The sequence below is a fragment of the Ailuropoda melanoleuca genome, chromosome 2, assembly GCF_002007445.2.
Source record: "Ailuropoda melanoleuca isolate Jingjing chromosome 2, ASM200744v2, whole genome shotgun sequence".
NCBI classification, from domain to species: Eukaryota; Metazoa; Chordata; class Mammalia; order Carnivora; family Ursidae; genus Ailuropoda; species Ailuropoda melanoleuca.
In genome coordinates this window covers 13,218,048-13,240,874 of record NC_048219.1, presented here as the reverse complement: position 1 = coordinate 13,240,874, position 22,827 = coordinate 13,218,048, and the positions used below count along the sequence as shown (strand labels likewise).

Genomic DNA, 22,827 nt, shown 5'->3' with positions numbered 1-22,827 from the left:
CATCCACTAGTGTTCTTTCTCTAAAATAAGTCAATAAATCTTAAAAAAAAAAAACTAATAAAGTCGCAACAAAAAAATAGAATGAAGAACCAGACAAATTTTAGAACTGAAAAATTAAAACACCAAAAAACAAAAAGAAAAAAGAAACCCTCAATGAATGGTTATCAGGGGCTGGGGTCAGGGGATAATGGGCAGTTATTATTTAACAGGAACATAGCTCAGTCCAGATGATGAAATGGTCTTTTTTTTTTTAAGATTTTATTTATTTATCTGACAGAGAGAGAGAGAGAGAGAGAGTATGAGCAGGGAGAGAGGCAGGAGAAGCAGCAGGCTCCCCACTGAGCAGGGACCCAGACATGGAGCTTGACCCCAGGACCCTGGGATCATGACCTGAGCCAAAGGCAGAAACTTAACTAAGCCGCCCAGGTGCCCCTGAAATAGTCTTTGAGATAGACAGTGGCTCTGTAACAACTGGAAGCTATCAATGAAATAAACCATACACTTAAAAATGGTCTAAGTGGTGAATTTTATGTTATGTATATTTTACCACGATAAAAAAAAGTGGTGGGGTGCCTGGGTGGCTCAGTTAAGCGTTTGCCTTCAGCGCAGGTCAAGACCGCAGGGTTCTGGATTCGAGCCCCATGTCAAGCTCAGCTGCTCAGCAGGGAGTCTGCTTCTCCCTCTCCTACCCACTTGTGCTCTCTGTTGCTATCTCTGTCTGTCTCTCAAATAAATAAATAAAATCTTTTAAAAAATGGTAATAAACTAAAGCAAACTCAGTCATGGGTTCAAGAGCAAAACAGAGACACAGAGGAAAGAATCATGAAAATAGATTAATAGAAACTACCTAAACTGAACAAGAGAAAAAAAAATATTAAAAAAAAAAAAGAGGGGTGCCTGAGTGGCACTGTCAGTTGATCCCTGGCTCTTGGTTTCAGCTCAGATTGTGATCTCATGGTCATGGGATCAAGCCCCATATTGAGCTCCACGCTCGGTGCTGAGTCTGCCTGAGATTCTCTCTCTCTGCCCCTCCCAATTGTGCTCCCTTTCTCTAAAATAAATAAATCAAACTTAAAAAAAATGAACAAAGCCTCAAAAACCCATATGACAATATCAAAAAGAATAACATTCATGTAATCAGAGTCCCAAAAGGAAAGAAAAACTGTAATGCAGAAAAAGTACTTAAAGAAATAATGGTCATAAGCTTTTCAAATTTGAAAAAAGATATAACTGCAAATTCAAGCTAAGCAAATCCCAAACAGTATAAATCTAAAGATATCCAAATCAAGACACTCATAATGAAACTGCTGTAAACTAAAGACAAAGAAAAAAAATCTTTAAAACAGCCAGAGAAAAATGACATATTAGCTATCATTGCGTATTTCTCATCAGAAATCTTGGATGCCAAAATAAAGAAGAAAACACTTTTTTAAAAGATTTTATTTATTTATCTATTTATTTGAGAGAGACAGAATTGTCGAGAGCATGTGCATGTGGGGGGAGGAGCAGAGGGAGAGGGATAAGCAGACTCCACACTGACAGCACCGAGCCCAATACAAGGCTCAATCCCATGACCCTGAGATCATGACCTGAGTCGAATTCAAGAGCCAGACATCCAACCGACTGAGCCACCCAGGCGCCCCAGAAGAAAACACTTTTAAAGTCCTGAAAGAAATTTCAACCCACACAGCTACATAGAATGAAAATACTCTTTAGAAATAAAGGTGAAATAAAGATATTCTCTAATGAGGAAAACTAGAAGCATTCACTATCTGCAAGCCTCCTCTAAAAGAACTTAAAGGTTTTTTATACAAAACTAAAATATAAGATTATTTAGGATATTAGAAATAAAGAACTGGTAACGATCTAAATAAATATAACTATTTATAAATACAATCCATTCTTACACCTTTAGTTATTTTACATGTCTGACAGCTAAATGTAAAAATAACACTATATGAGAGATGTGCTATGTATATATGAGATGGTAACACCATAAAGGGAAAGAGTAAAACAACCTATAAGGTGGGATCCAAAGTTCTGAAAAGTGATTAAATACTGATTCTAAAAAGCCTGTCTCAAAATGTTAAAAATACCATTTGAGTCCACTTATGACATTCTCAAAAAGACAAAACTACAGTAATAGAAAATAAAACTGTGGTTGCCAGTGGTTAAGAAGGAATGCATAATATGACAACAAAGGCATAACATATAGGAGTTTCTTGAAGCAACAGAATTGTTATTAATCCTATTTGTTGTGGTGCTTACAGGCATCTATACTTGTGTTTATAATTTATACAACTATTCACCAAACATGAACAAAAGAATTTTAGCTAGCATATGTTCATCTCTAAAATACATATATGCATGCAAGATAAATATACACATAACTGAATAGTGATATTACAAGAGATTTTTATCTTTATACTTTTTTAAATCTTTCAAATCATCTACAATGACTGCTGTCTTTAGAATAAAAATAAAATATTAAAAAATAACCACAATATACTTAATTAAGCTAAAAATATGCCACTTCAGGGGCACCTGGGTGGCTCAGTCGTTTAGCGTCTGCCTTCAGCTCAGGGCGTGATCCTGGCGTTCTGGGATCGAGCCCCACGTCAGGCTCCTCCGCTGGGAGCCTGCTTCTTTCTCTCCCACTCCCCCTGCTTGTGTTCCCTCTCTCATTGATCTCTCTCTGTCAAATAAATAAATAAAATCTTTAAAAAAAAATGCCACTTCAATACAGTTATCTAGTAGTACTATTTGGAAATGAGTACACGAGAACATTGCAGAGTTTTCTAAATTCTCCAAGTGTAAAGTTAATCATAATATCAGACAGCTTCAATTCCCCTTCCCCAACTCTCTCTCACAACCAATCTCTCTCAAAATTTACTAACAATACAGCTGACCTTCGAACAACATGGGGGATGGGGCACTGACTCCGCCCCCAGTCAAAAATCCACATATAGGAGCATCTGCGTGACTCAGTTTGTTAAGCATCCAACTCTTGGTTTTGGCTTGGGTCATGATCTCATGGGTTGTGGGATGGAGTCTTACATGGGGCTCCTTGCTCAGCAGGCAGTCTGCCTGAAAGATTCTCTTCCTCTACTCCTACCCCCACAAGCTCTCTAAAAATAGATACATCTTTAAAAAACACACACACACACATACATATAACTTTTGACTGCCCAAAAATTTAACTACTAATAGCTGACTGTACTACAAGCCTTATAGATAACATTAATACATATTTTGCATATGTATTGTACACTACATTCTACAGTGAAGCTAGATAAAAGAAAACATTATTTTAAAAATGAGGAAGAGAAATTACATTTACAGTATTATGCTGTAAGTACTGCATTTATCAGATAAAATCTGAGTATAGGGTGCTGGGTAGCTCAGTCAGTTGAGCAACTACCTTCAGCTCAGGTCATGATCCCAGGGTGCTGGGATCAAGTCCGTATCAGGGTCCCTGCTCAGTGGGGAGTTTGCTTCTCCCTCTGCCCCTCTTCTCACTCATGAGCTTGCTCGCTCTTGCTCTCTCAAAGATAAATCTTTTTTTTAAAAAAATCTGAGTATAAGTGGACCCATGAGGTTCAAACCCATGTTGTTCAAAGATCAACTTTATTGAGATTCTGAGAAGACAGAAGAGTAAGAAAGCACCAGGATTCTATCTCCCCATCTAAACAACAATGACACAGATTTAATCTATCTGATAAAACTGTTTTTGGAACTCTAGAGTCCACTGAAGGCTTGCAACTTCCAGGTATAGGTTTGGAAGGGAAATTTTGGGTCAATTTCAGCTCTTAGCAGGGTAGCAGCTATCCATCCTTCATCTCCATCTATAGGGCAAGCAGCTGAACATACCTTCCAGAAGCAGCTTGTGAGAACTAGGGTGGGCAAAAATGACCATATCCTCCAAGTACTGGAGATCTGTGCCCTAATTCCTCATTGCAGCTTCTGATCACAGAAATGAAGACAAAGAGGCAAATGGCCATTTTTGTTGCACCAACCCCCATTGCTACAGGTCCCTCCTTCTCCCCAGTACCCTTCCCCTCCCTTTCATTTTTTTCTTTCGTCCCCTTTGGGAGCCAGACATTAAAAAGAGTAGGACATTCAAAAGCAACTGCACATACAGAAGAAATTAAAAACTCACCATCCGTATCCAGGAAAAAGCAGTGACTGAGAAAAGACCTGAGAAGAATTTAAACTGACACTTCAGGCTGGTCCTAACCACAAAGACAGTCTATAACAATCAAAAAGATGAAGTATTTTTAAAAATTCTGAAAAAGGGTAGATCCTGATTTTCAGAATTAACATATTAGACTGAAATGTCCAGTTTTCAACAACAACAAAAATCACAAATAACAGCAAAACACGGCCCATACAAAGGAAAAACATAAACAGGAACTATTCCTGAAAAAGACCTGATGATAGACCTACTAAACAAACATATTAGAATAACTGTCTTAAAGAGGCTTAAAGAAGTAAAGGAAGATATAGAGTCTGGAAAACAATGTATAAACAAAGTAGAGGGGTGTCTGAGTGGCTCAGTTGGTTGGCATCTGACTTCAGCTCAGGTCATGATCCCAGAGTCCTGGGATCGAACCCCATGTCAGCAGCCTGAGCGGGAAGCCTGCTTCTCCTTCTCCCTCTGCCACTCTCCCTGCTTGTGTGCATGCGCTCTGTCAAGTGGATAAAATAAAATCTTTTTAAAAATGTAAATTCCTCATAATCTGATACAAAAGATGTAATACAGATTTAAAAAATAATAAAAATAAACAAAGTAGAAATACAATAAATTTAAAAACCTATAAGGAAACCAAAAAGAAATTCTGGAGATGAAAAGTACAGTAAATGAAATGAAAAATTCACTAGGGAGATTTAAAGACAGATAGGAGCAGGCCGAAAAAATAATCAGCAAACTTGAAGACAGGACAATGAAAATTATCAAGTTTAAGGAACAAAAAGAAAAATGACAGAAACAAAATGAACAGAGTTAGGTACCTGAGAGACACCAACAAGTGAACTAACATACACACCGTGGGAATCCCAGAAGGAGAAGAGAGAGAAAGGGGCAAGGAAAATATTTTTAAAAATAATAAACCAAAAACATCCTTAAACTTGATGAAAGACATGAATATAAATATCCACAAAGCTCAACAAACCTCATGTAAGATGAATTCGAAGAAATTCACAGAGAGACACTTTGGACAGACACAGACAAAGAATTTTGAAAGTAGCAAGAAAGCAATGATACACATACAACGGTTCCTCAAAAAGCACATCTGCAGGTTTCTCATCAGAAATGCTGGAAGCCAGAAGCCAGTGAGCTAATATATTCAAAGTGCTAAAAAAAGAAATAGTCAAACAAGATTCCTATATCTGGCAAAACTGTCCCTCAAAAGTTAGGGAGAAATTAAGACATTCTCAGATAAACAAGAATGCTCAAGGGTGTTCAGCACTGTGAAATGAAAAGACAGCAAACAGTAATTCCAAAAACATGAAGAAATGAGGATCTCAATGAAGGTAACTGCATGGCAATTATAAAAGCTAGTACTGGGGCACCTGGGTGGCTCAGTTGGTTAAGCAACTGCCTTTGGCTCAGGTCATGATCCCAGGATCCTGGGATCAAGCCCTGCATTGGGCTCCCTGCTCTGAGGGGAGCCTGCTTTTCCTCTGCCTGCAGCAACCCCTGCTTGTGCTCTCTCTCTCTCTAATAAATAAATCTTTTTTAAAAAAATTAAATTAAAAAATAAAGAATGCCTACCTCATGTTTTGGGACATACAATGTATAAAGAGTTAAGTCTGTGATATCAATAACCAAAGGTGTGGGGTTGGTGTTGTAAAAAAGCAGTTACTCTATGTTATTGATGTTAAGCTGGTATAAATTCAAATTAATGTTATAACTTTCGGTTGTTAAATGCAATCCCCAGGGTAACCACAAAGAATATAGCTCTAGAATATACAGAGTATGAAATGAGAAAGGAGTTTAAACATTTCACTACAAAAAATATCAACTAAACACAAAACAGTAATGCACGAAATAAGAAACAAAATAGCTAGAAAACATATAGAAAACAATCAGCAAAATGACAGAAGTCCCTCCTTATCACTAATTACTTTAAATGTCTTAAACTCTCCAATCAAAACATAGATCAGCAGAATTAATAAAAAGACATAATCCAGGGATGCCTGGGTGGCCAGTTGGTTAAGCATCTGCCTTCGGCTCAGGTGATTGATGATCCCAGGGTCCTGGGATTGAGTCCCACATTAGGCTCCTTGCTCAGTGGGCAGCCTGCCTCTCCCTCTGCCTGCTGCTCCCCCTGCTTGTGCTCTCTAGCTCTTTCTGATTTCAAATAAAATCTTAAAAAAAAATAAAAGGCATAATCTAACTATATGCAGCCTTCAAGAGAATCACTCTAGATCCAAAAATAGATTGGATGAAAGTAAAAGAACAGGAAAAGATATTCCATGCAAACAGTCACCAAAAGAGAGCAGGGGTGGTTACACTAACATTATACAAAACAGACTGAATCTAAAGGTTGGAAGTGACATTATATATTAATAAAACAGTCTGATACAGCAAGATATAGCAAATATAAACATTTACACACCTAATGGCAAACCAGCAAAATATATTAAGCTAAAACTGACAGAATTAAGGGCAGAAATAGTTCTACAGTAATAATTAGACACTTCAATACCCCACTCTCAATATTAGACAGAACAACCAAACAGGAGACAGATAAGAAAATGAAGAATTTAACACTACAATAAAACTAGACCTAACAGACATATACAAAACACTCTACCCAACGACATCAGCATATACATTCTTTTCAAGTGCATGTGGGATATTTTCTAGGATAGACCATATGTTAGGCCACAGTTAAGTCTCAACAGACTAGGGCGCCTAAGTGGCGCAGTCGGTTAAGTTTCCGACTCTTGGTTTCAGCTCAAGTAAGTCATCTCATGGTCACTGGATCGAGCCCCAAGTCAGGCTCTGTGCTCAGTGAGGAGTCTGCTTGAGATTTGCTCTCCCTCTCTCTCTGCCCCTCCCACCCATGCTTGCTCTCTCTCGCTCTCTCTAAATAAATATTTAAAAAGAAAAAAGTCTCAACAGACTTAAAAACACAGATTGAGCGTACAAAATATCCTCTCCAACCACAAAAGGTTGAAGTTCAAAACCAATAATACAAGTAAAATGGGAAAATTCACAAATTTGTGCAAATTAGCACCCTCTAAGTAAGCAAAGGACCAAAAAAGAAATCACAAGGGAAATTAGAAAATACTTAAGAGACAAATGAAAGGAAAATACAACATAACGAAACTTACGGGACACAACAAAAGCAATGCTAAGGGAAAAATTTATAGCTATAAACACTTACCTATCATAAATAAAGAAGAGGGAAAATAAAGATGATCTCCCCAACAACAATGTAACATTACAACTTATGGAACTAGAAAAATAACAAACTAAACCCAAAGCAGGCAGGGGAAAGGAAATAAAAAAGATTGGAACAGAAATTATAAAAATAGAGAATAGAAAAAGAACAAAGAAAAATTAACAGAACCAAAAGCTGATATTTTGAAATATCAACAAAACTGGTAAAACTTTAGCTACAGAGACTAAGAAAAAAGAGAAAAAAACACTCCAATTACTAAAATAAAAAAAGAAAGTGGAGACATTGCTGGTTCTACAGAAATGAACAGAACTATAACAGAGTACTATGAATAATTTTACACCATCAAACTGGATAACCTAGATGAAATGGACAATTTCCTAGAAACACCAAACCTACCAAAACTAAATTATGAAGAAATAGGGGCACCTGGGTGGCTCAGTTAGTTTCGCATCTGACTTTAGTTCAAGTCATGATCTCAGGGTCCTGGGATCAAGCCCCTCACGGGGCTCTGCCTTCAGTGGGGAGTCTGTCTGTTCCTCTCCCTCTCCCCTGACCTCTCCCCCTCCCCCCTGCTCATGCTCTCTCTCTCAAATACATAAATCCTTAAATAAATAAATAAAAAGATAATGAAGAAATAGAAAGCCTGAATAGACCTATAACTGGTAAGAAGACTGAATCAGTAAACAAAACTCTGAAAAAGAAAAGTCCTGGACTTGATAGCTTTACTGGCACTATAAAACATTTAAACAAAAATACCAATCTTTCTCAAACTTATACCCCATGATCAAGTAAAATTTATTCCTAGAATGCAAGGATGGTTCAACAAATGAAAATGAATCAACACAACATACATTAATGGAATGAAGGAAAAAAAACACAAATCGTCTCACAATTGATGCAGAAAGAGCATGTGACAAAATATAACCACTTTTCATGATAAAAAACACTAATATGGCACATCATGGATGCAACTTGTAGACATTATATTAAATGAAATAAATAGAGACAGAAAGTAGAATGGTAGTTGCCAAAGATTGGGGGTAGGTGAGAATATGGATTATTGTTTAATGGGTATAGTGTTTCAATTTTACAAGAAAAGTGCAGATGGCTGCACATTATAAACATATTTATTATCACTGAACTGTACACTTAAAATGTACACTTAAATGGGTAAGATGGTAATTTTATGTGTTTTCTACCACTATTTTACTTTTTTAAAAGTCAAAGGATTTTCCAAAAGCACATTCTTTAGATGGAAGAATTCATCACCAGCAAACCAGCCCAGCAAGAAATATTGAAGGTATATATGTCAAGAAAAAAAAAATGACACCACACAGAAATCAGAGTCTACCCAAAGGAATGAAGAGTACTAGAAATGTAAATACCTCAATGTACCAATTATAAATATACTGCCTCTCAACTCCAAATCCACTTCTCTCTACCCTGCTTTGTGATAATGAAGCTGGTACCTGTAAACATTTCTTCTCTGCCAGCTGACAAAATGTTAACCTTTGTCAGCAGATGGCACCAGAGGAATACTCCACATAGAAGTGGATTCTCTTCCCCTCAGTGTGCTCTAACCTGCTGGTTCCAGTGGAGGACAGTGGTGTGCAAACACCCAATGGCCCTCTCCCCAGGCACCAACTTCCTATCAAGTCTCAGTGACACATATACAACCCCATGGGTAGTTTCCCAGAAAATTCTGTCAGCACCCCTGAGGGCAGCTGCCCAGCAAGTTTCAGCAGCACTCCTACCGGCCAAACGAATTATGCCAGTGTCCCCACTGGCTTCTTAGCCAGGTTCAGAAAAAAGCAGCCTAGTGACTTTTCTCAGCACCCCAAAAGGGGGCTTCCTGCTTGACAGCAAAAATCTGTGGCACCTCAAACTTCTCCATCATCCAGTGTAACACACCCTCTCCAACAAGATCTGAATCTCAGCCTTGAAGTTAGAAAATGGGGCATTTTCCAAATTTGTTCTATCCCTGCTACTGTGCCTCAGGCCTAGAGGTAGTGGCTGCTCCCTCTACCTGCTATTGTGTATACTTTGAAGTTCTCTTTTCCCCTTAGGGTTAATTCTCTGTTACTGGTTAATAATTCTTTATATTAAATCTTCCCTGTTCAAATTACTGCGTGGTTTCTGACCTCTGACTGATATAGAATTGATACTGGTAGTGGTCACAGTAAACAGACCTACAAAGATGGGATTTGGAGACTGGCTTGGTTGTGCCTTCTGGCTTACACAGGAAATAGGATACTAGTAATCCCTGGCATGCAGTGGCATAGCAATTCATCAAGCTATCAACTGTGGTTGACTGTGATGAAGTGCCAAATGAAGCAAGTGCCTTGGGACCCCAAGTGGCTGTTGTACTTGACTGTTATGGCAGCAGTGATAACTACAAGGTCTGTTACATGAGATGGATTCTCTGTGTGTTCTTGAACAAGTACACAGGAAAATAAGTTCAAGTTCGTTAACTGTCAGATTAAATCACTGTCTGAGGGGGCGCCTGGGTGGCTCAGTCAGTTAAGTGTCTGCCTTCGGCTCAGGTCATGATCCCAGGGTCCTAGCATCGAACCCTGCATCGGGCTCCTTACTCAGTAGGGAGCTTGCTTCTCCCTCTCCCTCTGCCTGCTGCTCTCCCTGCTTGTGCTCTCTCTCCTCAAATAAATAAAATCTTCAAAAAAAAAAATCACAATCTGAAAAAAACCACTTTCATACAGTATTTAAAAAATATCAAAAAAATCTCTTAATTCTTAAAACCACAAGCTGATATTGCTAAAAATCAAATGCAAAATTTTATTGTACAAACAGCTGAATGATAACATTAGATGAGTTCACAGTCTAACCAAGTTTCTCATGCGAAAGTAAGAGCAATGACTAGGAAAAAAAAAATGGGACCCTGAAATTTGAAATGGAAACGTGGTTAAATCAGAATGAAAAAAATAATTTCAAACCTCCAGTGCCAGTAACCTACCCTTCTGTATCTAAAGAGAGAAACTTTCCTTTGCTTGAAAGTCCTGTGATATCATATGCTCAGCAAATGACTTGAAGGAAGATGCCCATTCTCCTCAAGACCAACTACAATCAATCCTGTTGACACTAGACCCATAACTAGGTTCAAATCTCAGCATGTTATAGAGGAACAGGTACACATATAACCCAGGAGGAAACAGCTTACACACTAAAAAAGGCCAAAATCATGTTAATATGTAAAGGAAAAAACCTAGGTCATGTGTGTGAAAGTAGATGCTAATACAGGTATATTAGACCAAGGAGGTTAGAATTCATTAATATGAGTGAGCTTCTACAGATTTTGAATTTGATATAATAACTTGTGCAGCTGAAGTTGGCTCTAACAGCACACTTGTTGCCTGAAACATACTCAACAATATAGCTGTAATCATCAAGGAAATGCAAATCAAAATTATTCTAACACTGACAATGAATATTTAACGAGATTAAGATACTAAAGTTTCACAGGCATTATGTGGAAGAGGAAATCCAAAAGCTTAGGGAGACAGGAATATTGAAGTGGATTTATCCTCTGCAATCTATGCACCTACTACCCAACTGCATTCCCTGAGAAGGCCCAGAAAACACTATAATTAGTGAGGGAAGCACCACATACTTGAAAAGCTGTGTGGCTGCTCTCTTTTTTAAATCCCTTATGACTTCAGGGCATGTCACCACTGCGATGGGCTCCCTGATTTCACTGAGGATGATGGGATCCCAAAGTAGCAGAGGCCAAGTGGCAGCACTTAACTCCAAAGATAAGGGCAGCAGGGACGTACCGGTAATCAGAATGCTTTGGCCCGCAGGGATCTTTGGCAGTGGCTAATTGATCACGATGTTCCTAGGAATGAAATAGATGGGCAGTTTAATCTATATAACAGAAAATGTCTACATCTGGTGGCCCAAAACCGACTTGAGTCATCACAGTGAAAGTCACAGACATTTGCCCAGTTTCCAGACCTGGTCAATTCACAGACCCATGACTGAGTCCACCTGAAGGAGGGCTTGCGCCATTACCACAACTACACACCATAAATCTTTCTCCAAGCCTTCCCGAGGGAAGGGACTACAGCCATAAGGTAGAACAGTGGTTTTCAAGCAGGGGCAATTTTGCTCCCCAAATCTAGAAAATCTGGCAATATCTAGAGGCATTTTTGGTTATCACAACTGGGGAGCTGCACTGACATCTAGTGGGTAGAGGCCAGGGATGCTGTGAGACATCCAACAATGTACACTACAGTCAGTACAACAGCTTAAAAGCCCCTCCATAATTTAGTTATCTCCCTGATCTCATCTCCTACTACTCACTACCTTGCTCACCCACCTTCAGCTACCACCTCTTTGCTGTTCGTAAAATACACAGCATTCACCTGCCTCACAACCTTTACCCTTGTTGTTCCCTCTACCTGGAATTTCCCTATTCTGAGATATCCACATGGCTGGCTTTCTCATTTCCTTCAGATTTTTTGCTTAAATGCCCCTATTTAAAATTGCAATGCCCCTTCCACCATAGCACAATGCATCCTCTTTTTCTGCTTTATGTTTCTCTATAGTAGTGTTCCATTTTAAATGCTCTACATTCATTATTTGATTAACAGTTCTCTCTCCCATCAAAAGACTATAAACTCTGTAAGAAAAGAAATGTTCTCCCATTTTATTCATTATCGTATCCTCAGTTCCTACAATGGTTCCTTGTACATAACAGACACTCAAACATTTGTTGAATGGAAGCATGAACTGTGACTGGATGGAAATTAGGGATGTGGAGCCCTGAGGAATTCTAAGATGACTCCTAAAGTGGTTATCTGCTTTTATCTGCCCAGTATCCCATTCTTCTGAAAAGTCACTTCTGATCATCAAATATTTCAAACACTTTGCTTTTAAAAAATGTGACAATAGGGGCGCCTGGGTGGCACAGCGGTTAAGCGTCTGCCTTCGGCTCAGGGCGTGATCCCAGCGTTATGGGATCGAGCCCCACATCAGGCTCCTCTGCTGTGAGCCTGCTTCTTCCTCTCCCACTCCCCCTGCCTTGTGTTCCCTCTCTCGCTGGCTGTCTCTATCTCTGTGAAATAAATAAATAAAATCTTTAAAAAAAAAAAAAATGTGACAATATTTTCAATGTAGGCAAATCTATTATTCTTTTGAATTATCTTTTTTTGATTTATGCTCAAAAAGACTTTCCCCGTATCTAGATGTTTGTTATATTTACCTGTATTTCTTTTGGGGATTAGGATTGTTGTTTTATCTTTTTGAAAATTTTATTTATTTATTTGACAGAGAGAGAGGGAGCACAAGCAGGGGGAGCAGCAGGCAGAGGGAAACGGAGGGAGAAGCAAGCCCCCCGCTGAGCAGGGAGCCTGATGTTGGGCTCAATCCCAGGACCCTGGGACCACGACCTGAGCAGAAGGCAGGCACTTAACCAACTGAGCCACCCAGGTGCCCCATCCTTTGGGGGAACAATTTCATTTTCTTATATCCATATATTCAACCCCTATAAATGTGTTTTAGTATCTGGAGGAAAAGATCTAACTTTATTTCTTGCCCAAATGACCAGCAAACTGTCCAAACACAATTTAAAGAATAACTTTATTCTATAACTATATTCTTATATATAGACATGAATCTCTTTATTTGTAATAATTTAAGTGCTCCTACAGCAGTATCATATTCAAGATCCTATAGAACAAGGTACCCACCATTCCCCTACTCCTCCACTTCTCCCACTATTCTTCTAATTCAAAACTGTTTTGGCTAGCTATCTTTCACATAGTTATAATTCCTACTGAACTTCATCAGTTTTCTCAAAGTTTACCCTCCTCACCATCAAAAAGAAAATCTTGTTGGGTTACTGACTGATGTAATATTATTTTTATGGGACATGTATTTTTATTACACTGGATTTTCCCATCCAGGAATATGGCATATCACTTTTTTTTTTTCAAGAGCCATCAAAGCATAATGGTTACAGATTCTCTGGAGTTTGGAGTCACACAGCCTGAGTGGGATCCAATCCCATTATTCCTTATTCTAGCACCTATATAACTTAGACAAGGCACTTGACCTCTCTGTTACCCTCACTGTATTATAAGGTCATTTTCTGGATTGAGTTAAGACATGTACTTAAAACAATGCTCATAAAGATTAGTTGTTGTTGTCACTATTACTATTATTATTAATTACCATGTCCTTAAGTAAACTCTTGTCAACTCCCATATTTATTAGGTTTATCCCAATGAATTTAGTTTTGTATTACTTTGTGAATCAATCTTTTTTTATTTTCCTACTACTTACAGTCAAAGTTATTATATTTTATAGGATTTTTAAGAAATATTTTAATATTGTAACTAGACATTTTACTTTCCCATTATAATCTTAGTACATTTTTCTTCCTTTCCTCCAGATTGCTTTCATTTTTGAATTTTTACTTCTTAGCCCTAAAATATTTTCTACTGATACTCTTGAGATTTCCAGGCAAATAAATGTATAGTCAGAAAATAATCATAATTTTGTTCTCCAACTTTCCAAGATTTACACCTCTCATTTCTTTTCCTCATCTAACTATATTGCCCTAGAACTTTCAGAACAGTAATAAATAATTATGGTAATAACAGGCATCCTTCCTAAATTTCAAGGATGACTGCTGGATTCTAACACATTTTATTATGTGAAACACCGTATATTTTTAGTTTTGTGAAAAGAGACTTTATTAACAGAAAATGATTACTAAATATATCAAGGTCTTTATTAGCATCTTGATATAAGAACTTTTCTATTTTGGCGAATATTGTTAAAAACATGAAAACGGACTGTTCTTCAATGGTACAAAGAAAGATTAGAAACTTGGGCTGTTTTTTGACATTAATTGCCATTTCTTAAATGGTTATTGGCCTTTCCAAGGTTTTCTACCTCTTGAATCAATTTTGGTAACTTATTTCAGAAAATTTTCCATTTCACCTAAAGGACTGAGTTAATTATACTTCAAAAAGTCCAACATATTATCCCCAAACTATTTATGGTTATAGCTATTCTTCTCCTTAACGCTATTTCTGTTTTCCTTTCTTTTCCTCAACTAAACTTGTAACTTGTTTACTCTATTGGTCACTTTATAAGGAATTAGCTCCTACTTTTATCAGTCCATACATTTTCTACATAATTAATTTTTTCTCACACATTATTCTCAACTTTATTAATTCTTTCCTTGTGCTTTCCTCAGGTTTATTTCATTGTTCTAACATATACAGTTAAATATGCAATTCTTTTCTTTCTAACGTTAAGGTATTTAATGCAAAATATTTTCTTTACAGTATAGTCTGCTCACATGCCAAGTTGTGATATGGTTTGCTCTGTTACATTCTACTATGATTATTAAGGTATAACTGACATACTCACTGTTATATTCTCAACAGTTTGTAATTGAAGGCAGCTTCAACTTGTTTAACCCAAAAATTACTTACAAGTTCTAAAATTTCCAAATGGTTGGGTTGTTTTAATTGACTTTACTTATTTCACCTTTACTGCACTGTGGTCAAAGAATGTAGTCTCTAAATTTTAAGATTTTAAAATATGCATTTTTTCCTGGAAGTATGAATTATATGTCAATTATGATTAAATTCTATAAATGTTCCATGAAAGTGTAAAAGATGATAATGTTTTTCTAAGTGTACCAAGTTCAACTGAACTTCAGTTCCTCTAAACTGCTAAAACTTTTGTTTTATATCTACCAATACAAGATTTTTTGATACGTAATGATTCGTGGCAGTTACATCCTCAATGTGAATTATGGCTTCTATAAACAAAGTCAGAAATTTCTGACAATTACTTTTGCCATGAATAGCTTTAATATTAAAATTCTCATTTTTGTTGTATTTGCAAATTTGACACATTGGTATCCTTTTATTTTTAACTTTTATTAGTTTCATTTCATTTTAGATTTCTAAGTAACAAAGTAGAGATGACATTCAACATGAGAATCTTTGCCATTTAACCTTTTAAATGGTCTTCAAATGAATCTAATTATGAATGTGAAAAATACTTACAGGACACAGATTCCTACACTGGGTAGAAATTTCAAAGACTCCTTCTAAATCTAAAATTTAAGATGATACAACTTTAAAAAGTGGTCAAGTGTTAGGGTCTCTAAATACCATTTCCCACTAAAAGGAACCAGACCTTCTGGGAAAAATGGCTGATTTCAGGTCTGGAGTGGGATTTATATAGATGAGCCTGATTCATCCTGCACCAGAAAACAAGGAAGTTATCAAAGACTACTGGAGTCATGACAAAATGGCTCAAGAGCTAACATACAAATGCTTTTACCCACCAACATGGCATAACAGACTAACTTACAATAAATATACAAATCTATTTATAATGATTTGTCATATCACCTTTATTCCCCTTACTCCAAATAACAATCCTCATTGGTCATTTGTGGAGGCTACCAAGTCTTCAACTCACTCTCAAAAATGACAAAAGAATCAAGCGTTTATCTTGTCTTTACCTTGCCTTTGTTTCTATCTTGCTTTGTCTTGTATTAACATATTTCAAGGTAATAAAGAAACCAAATGTTGGTTGATAAGGGAAAGCTCTCTACAAAATAATCATAACTAACAGACACTGGAGGAATAAAAGATTTAGGAAATCATCTTCTCTAATAAAATAGTGAATCAAGAAATAATTATCGGGATGCCTGGCTGGCTCACTCCATGGAGCGTGTGACACTTGATCTCAGTCAGGGTTGTGGGTTCAAGCCCCGCACTGGATACAAAGGTTACTTAAGGAATATAAAGAAAAAAGAAAAAAAAAAAGAAATAACTATCAATGAATGCTAAAACTATTCAGGTCAAAAAGTGAAGGGGAGGGGCACCTGGACAACTGAGTAGATTAAGTGTCCGACTCTTGGTTTCAGCTCAGTTCCTGATCTCAGGGAGATCAGGGAGCCCCATGTCAGGCTCCATGCTCACCAAGATGTATACTTAAGATTCTCTCCCCTGGCTGGGGGGGGGGGCGCCTGGTGGCTCAGTTAAGCGTATGCCTTCAACTCAGTTTATGATCCCAGGGTCCTGGGATCAAGCCCCACATTGGGCTCCCTGCTCAGTAGAAAGCCTGCTTCTCCCTCTCCTCTGCTGTTCTCCCTGCTTGTGCTCTATCTAAAATAAATAAATAAAATCTTAAAAAAAAAAAAAAGAAAAAAAGAAAAAAGAAAAGATTCTCTCTCCTAGGACGCCTGGGTGGCTCAGTCTGTTAGGCATCTGCCTTCAGCTCAGGTCATGATCCCAGGATCCTGGGATCAAGTCCCACATTGGGCTCCCTGTCCAGTGGAAAGCCTGCTTCTCCCTCTGCCTGCCGCTCCCCCTGCTTGTTGTGCGCTCTCATTCTCTCTCTCTCTCTCACAAATAAAATCTTAAAAAAAAAAAAGATTCTCTCTCCCTCTTCCTCTGCTCCTCCCCTGCTCACTCTCACTCTTGCACTCTCTAATTCCTCTCTCAAATAAATAAATAAATCTTTAAAAAAAAAACTGAAGAGGAACTTTTAAATATATGGATTAGGCTGACATCACCTGAACAAGGACGAATGTGATGGTTCCATTAGTGGTATCATAGGAAGAACGCAGTACTACCTATGAAGAATTCTTTCAAAAAAATTGAACCTGAATCTAATTACACTTCTACAAGTTAGAAGAAACATGAAGAATAGAGGAACATGTTCAATGACATCAGAATATAAGCAGCAAAGCCCAGGATGCGGGAAATGCTGCAGAACAAATCATCCAGCGTCTTCTAAAAATAAATGGCAGTTTTTAAAATGGGGAGATTTACTGATTAAAAGAGGCTTAAAAGACATAACAACCCACAAACCTTGTTTTAGCTACTAACTCTGTGAAACAAATAAGAAAGTTGTACTAATATTAGGTGACATTAAGGAATCATGTTGATTTTGTTCAGTGTGATAACGGTATTATGATTTTTTTAAAAAAGAGACTCCATGTGTTAGAGATTCATACTTCGAGTGTTAATAGGTGAAATGAAATATGTCTATAATTTGCTTTAAAATATTATAGGGAAAGACATGGGAGAGGAATAAATAAAACAAAAGGCAGAAAGTCGATGACTGTTAAAGAAGACAAATGACAAATCCATGACCATTAGTTGAACTATTTGCTCTACATCTATAGCTTAAAATTTCCATAACACAGGTTTTTAAAAAGGAGTAATCAATTAGAAACCTCTTAAAATCAGAGTTGTACTCCTCACACAAAACAAGCAGCTTTTTTCCTATATAACTTGTCACTTACAACAACCCTGAAAATAACTATTTTGGGGCCTTTCTGTATTCTTTTCTTCCAACAAATGACAACTAAACAAATAAAGCAAATCTTCCTTTGTTACTAGATACAACACCCTTTTCTTCTTGTTCATAATGATCAGATACTCCTTCATTAAAATTTATTTTCCATATATAAAAATTACAGTGAGGAGAATATCTACTTCTTTTATACATTAAGACATCAAACATGAAGAAAAACTGAAGGATAGTAAACATGTATATTTTCTGTAACTATCTTTAGAGAAATATTTCAACTCTGACATAAATTCTATGAAAAATCATATGAAGATGATATTAAAGCAAGAAAGTTACAATGATATAATGGAATTCAAGAAAACAGCATAGTCAATTTCAGGGGAACAAAAGGGTTGAATGAAAGGAATAATTGGAGCAAACATTTGTTTCTTAAATAATTCAAGTGTCACACAGAATAGAAGGCAAGAAAAAAGTAATGTTCACATTCACTTCCCAACAATGACTTCCAAGGCTACCATGACACTACCCAATTTCTCCCCTTTGCTTGTAGAAATCACCACCTAGTGTATGCTAGAACTTCCTGTGCACTAACCTACTGAAACCTACTAAGTAGATCTTTATTTCTATTTTATCTGTAAGGAAACAAAAACCATGTTAATGGTAAGGACCAAGGCCAAAACTTACTATGATAGTGGCTCCTACTCTGCAATCCTCCACCTAATCTATTTCAGAAGGTCTGGGACAGACAGGGATTAGACATTTGTGTATTGTAAAGGAGCAGGGATAGAATTCCCTCAGGGGATTCTGAAGTATATTGCTAATTAAAAACGAATCACCAAGATATGTTTCCTCCTGGGTCCCCTGCTGTTATCTATCTGCTGATTCCCACAAAATTAAATTTGTGTCTGTATATGTGTGTGTGCTCACAGCCTCAATCTCAATTTCTGCTCTTTGAAAAACAATGTTAAGAAAATGAAGATGAGCCACAGACTAGAAAATATTCACAAAACACACATCTAATAAAGGATTTGTATCCAAAATACATAAATAACTCAAAACACAAGAAAACTTATTTTACCCAGCAATCCCACTCCTAATTATTTACCCAAAAGAAAGACATGTTTACACAAAAACCTAGAGATGAGGAATTGAGACTTTCTTCTGTTAAAAAGAAAATGTTACTGAAGACAATGTTCAGTACATTACTCAGTGTCTCCTACTGGAGTCACATCTGAACCTACTTTTAGGGTCAGTGCTAGAATATGCTGTTTCTTCACAGATGAGGTAATGTTTGCTCTACATGATAACGGGACATACTTAATCATATTCTCTGATCAGTCACAACATTAGAGTTATCACATCTGTATTTCCTTTACCATGGTCCTTAATTCTTTTAATCTTTATCTTTTTGTAAACTACCTCAAATTCTTTGTGGAAAGTTAAACCTGAACAAATACATATAAAGAAATTGTTACCAACATAATAAGCTTTCCCGTCCTATTAATTCCTTCTCGGGAATGATGCTTTTTTTTTCTTTTTTCTTTAAGTTTTTATTTATTTACATAAACTCTACACTTCACATAAGGCTCAAATTCACAACCCCAAGATCAAGAGTCACATGCTCTTCCGACTGAGTCAGCCGGGCGCACCATTTCTTTTTCCTCCTGTATACTTTGTTTTAAAATTTTGGAAATAGCTATTAAAGGTAGTACACAGTTGACCCTTGAGCAACACGGGTATGAACTGCACAGGACACTTATACACTTTTTCAATAAATACAGTACAGTACTGCAAATGTATTTTCTCTACCTTACAATTTTCTAAAAAACATTTTCTTTTCGGGGTGCCTGGGTGGCTCAGCCAGTTAAGCGTCTGACTCTTGATTTCTGCTCGGGTCATGATCTCAGGGTCGTGCAATGGAGAGCTGTGTCAGGCTCTGAGCTCCACACTGGGCATGGAGCCTGTTTAAGATTCTCTCCTTCTCCCTCTACCCCTCTCCCCACCCCTCCCCCCACCTCTTGCGGTCTCTCGCTCTCTAAAAAATATATACACATATTTTCTTTTCTCTAGCTTACTTTATTGTTAACTGTATAATACATAATATGTATAACATACAAAATACGTGTTAATCAACTGTTTATGTTATCAGTAAGACTTCCAGTCAACAGTAGGGTATTAGTAATTAAGTTTCAGGGGAGTCAAAAGTTATAGGCAGGGGTACCTGGCTGGCTCAGTCAGAAAAGCATGAGACTCTTGATCTTGGGGTTGTGAGTTCGAGCCCCACACTGGGTGTAGAGATTACTTAAAAATAAATAAATAAGGGGCATCTGGGTGGCTCAGTCGGTTAAGCATCTGCCTTTGGCTCAGGTCATGATCTTGGGGTCCTGGGATTGAGCCTTACATTGGGCTCCCTGCTCAGTGGGGACCTGCTTCTCCCTCTCCCTCTGCTATTCCCCCTGCTTGCGCTTTCTTGCTCTCTCTCTCCCACTCTCCATCAAATAAATAAAATCATTAATCAATATTTTTTAAAAAGCTAGAGGCAGATTTTTGACCGTGAGGGGACCAGTGTCCCTAACCCCAATGTTATTCAAGGACCAATTACACATACATATGATAAAGCTGAATGTATAAATTAGGCACAGTAAGAGACTAACACCAATAATAGAACAATTATAGCACTATACTGTAATAAAAGTTAAATGAATGTGGTCTCTCAAAATATAGTACTGTATTCACCCTTCGTGTGTTGACACGAGATGATCAAATGCCTGTGTGAAAGAGATGAAACGAGATGAACAACCTAGGCATTGTAACAGCGGTAAGCTACTACTGACTTCCTGACAACACACCAGAAGGAGGATCATCTGCTTCTGATGGACCGCGGTTGACTGTGGGTAACTGAAACCACAGAAAGCAAAACCACAGATTTGGGGCAGGGTGGACTATTGTGTTGGTGTTGTAATTCCCTCCTACTACACTCAACTTTTAATACCTCCTACTACAATCAACTTTTAATAAAGTCTTGTTTAAAAGTTATAACCTGGGGGCGCCTGGGTGGCACAGCGGTTAAGCGTCTGCCTTCGGCTCAGGGCATGATCCCCGCGTTGCGGGATCGAGCCCCACATCAGGCTCCTCCGCTATGAGCCTGCTTCTTCCTCTCCCACTCCCCCTGCTTGTGTTCCCTCTCTCTCTGGCTGTCTCTATCTCTATCGAATAAATAAATAAAATTTAAAAAAAAAAAAAAAGTTATAACCTGGGGAGCATCTGATTTGGTTAGTCAGCAGAGCATGTAACTCTTGATCTCAAGGTTTTAAGTTCAAGCTCCACACTGGGTGTAGAGAAAAATCTTTAAAAGTCACAACCTAGAGGCACCTGGGTGGCTCAGTCATTACGCATCTGCCTTCGGTTCCGGGCGCAATCCCAAGGTCCTGGGATTGAGCCCCGCATCGGGCTCCCGCCTCTGCCGGGAGCCTACTTCTTCCTCTCCCACACCCCTGCTTGTGTTCCCTCTCTTGCTGGCTGTCTCTCTCTCTGTCAAATAAATAAATAAAATCTTTAAAAAGAAAAAAAAAAAAAAGGCACAACCTGGTCTCAACTATGCTGGGTGGAATTAAGCCAAGATTCTATCTCTACATACAGGCTGCAGGGCCAAGCAGGACCCCTACCCAAGGCTAGCATGACAGTAGCAGAGTCAATCAGAAAAAACCTCTCCAATGAAGGAAAAGTACATTTCTAAGAGGAGAGTCAGAGCTGTGATGCAACTTGCTTCTTGCCACAGGAAGAGAATCTGAATTATTATTAAGGGAGCCAAATTGTTACCATATTGATGAACAGATTTTCATATCTGAAGATAAATCAGTCTCCAGTATATAGAATGAACAGGAGAGGAAACAATGGGTGGGGGGAGGGGGGAGAAGAGTTTTATTTTAAAGGCAAGGAAAGTAAGACAAAGCAAACAAAACGAGTACCATAACTAGGCTGGTATCAGTAGCAATAAAATCTTAAAAATCATATCTGAGGTAATCTCAATAAGATTCACCAATTAATACTGGAATGATCAGGGGAAGAGAAGAAGCAAGATGACTCTGAGGTTTCTAACTTGCGTGACTAGAAGACAATAACTAAAAGAATACAGAAAGAAAAACAGGGAGAGAAGGAATGGGGCACTGTTTGTGAAAGCAAGTACTTACAAGAGGAATAGAGAGTCCATTTTAGCCACACTGAATTAGCAATATCTGCTAGACAGTACAATACAAGTCAAATTATACATCTGGAAATACAGATTTTGAGTTTAGACACACACACAAAAAGAAGCACATAAGTAGAAAGGAAATCACAATGTATTTAATGGGTAGTTTTAAAACTACTGTAGGAGATTACCCAAGAAAAACACAGGCCAAGGAAACAACACTTACTGGGCATGCAAAAAGAGTCAAAGATGACCAAAAAGAAGCAATTCCAGAAAAGAACCATGAGAATGCCATCTTATAAATAAGGGAGAAGTTTCAAGGAGGGAACAGGCAATAGGGTCAGATGTCTAAGAGAAATCAAATAAAAGCTAGCTCTGAAAAGCATCCGGTAGACTTGGAAATTATTAGGTCATTTCAGTGATCTTAAAGAGAATTTCAGTGGGGAAACAGAAGGAAAAGCCAGATGTGAGTTAGGAGTAAGTGAAAAACACAAGCAATAAGAGTCTCAAAAAAGTCTAATTTCAAAAAGTTTATCTCAGTTCAAACTATAGTCTGTAATGAACACTTCCTGGTGAAAGGTACCCGGGCTTCTTGGAAGTTAATTCCAAGTCTGAGACAGTAACACAAAGCATGAGCCTAGGCCCATCTTTTTGACCAAAAAGGGAATAAACTTTCAAGGGCTACTGGAGTTAAATCAAAAGAATACAGATTGATGCTAATGTAAATGAAGTAATTTTCTTGATTTCCTTTCAGGATTCCATTGCTAGTGTGTAGAAATACAACTGATTTTTGTGTGATTTTTTTTTTTTTTATCTTGAACTCTGCTGAATTTACTACCTCTCACAGGGTCTGGGGGGAGGCGGGAGGTTGGTGGATTTGTAAGATTTTCTATATATACAATCATGACATCTACA

General features: G+C 37.7%; 1 protein-coding gene across 4 annotated transcripts in view; it reads right to left on the bottom strand.

The window, feature by feature from the left end:
• The window catches only part of ZMYM4 (zinc finger MYM-type containing 4), a 135,308-nt gene that overhangs the window by 98,746 nt on the left and 13,735 nt on the right, over positions 1–22,827 (bottom strand). For 2 of the 4 annotated variants that reach the window (XM_034649012.1, XM_034649016.1), the window contains exon 1: positions 11,201–11,262. The exons of 1 other annotated variant lie outside the window; for it this stretch is intronic. The gene's annotated coding sequence lies outside the window, so the exon portion shown is untranslated. Of the gene's footprint in view, positions 1–11,200; positions 11,263–22,827 lie in introns of those variants that run through there. One more of the 4 variants, XM_034649024.1, reaches the window with a different exon arrangement.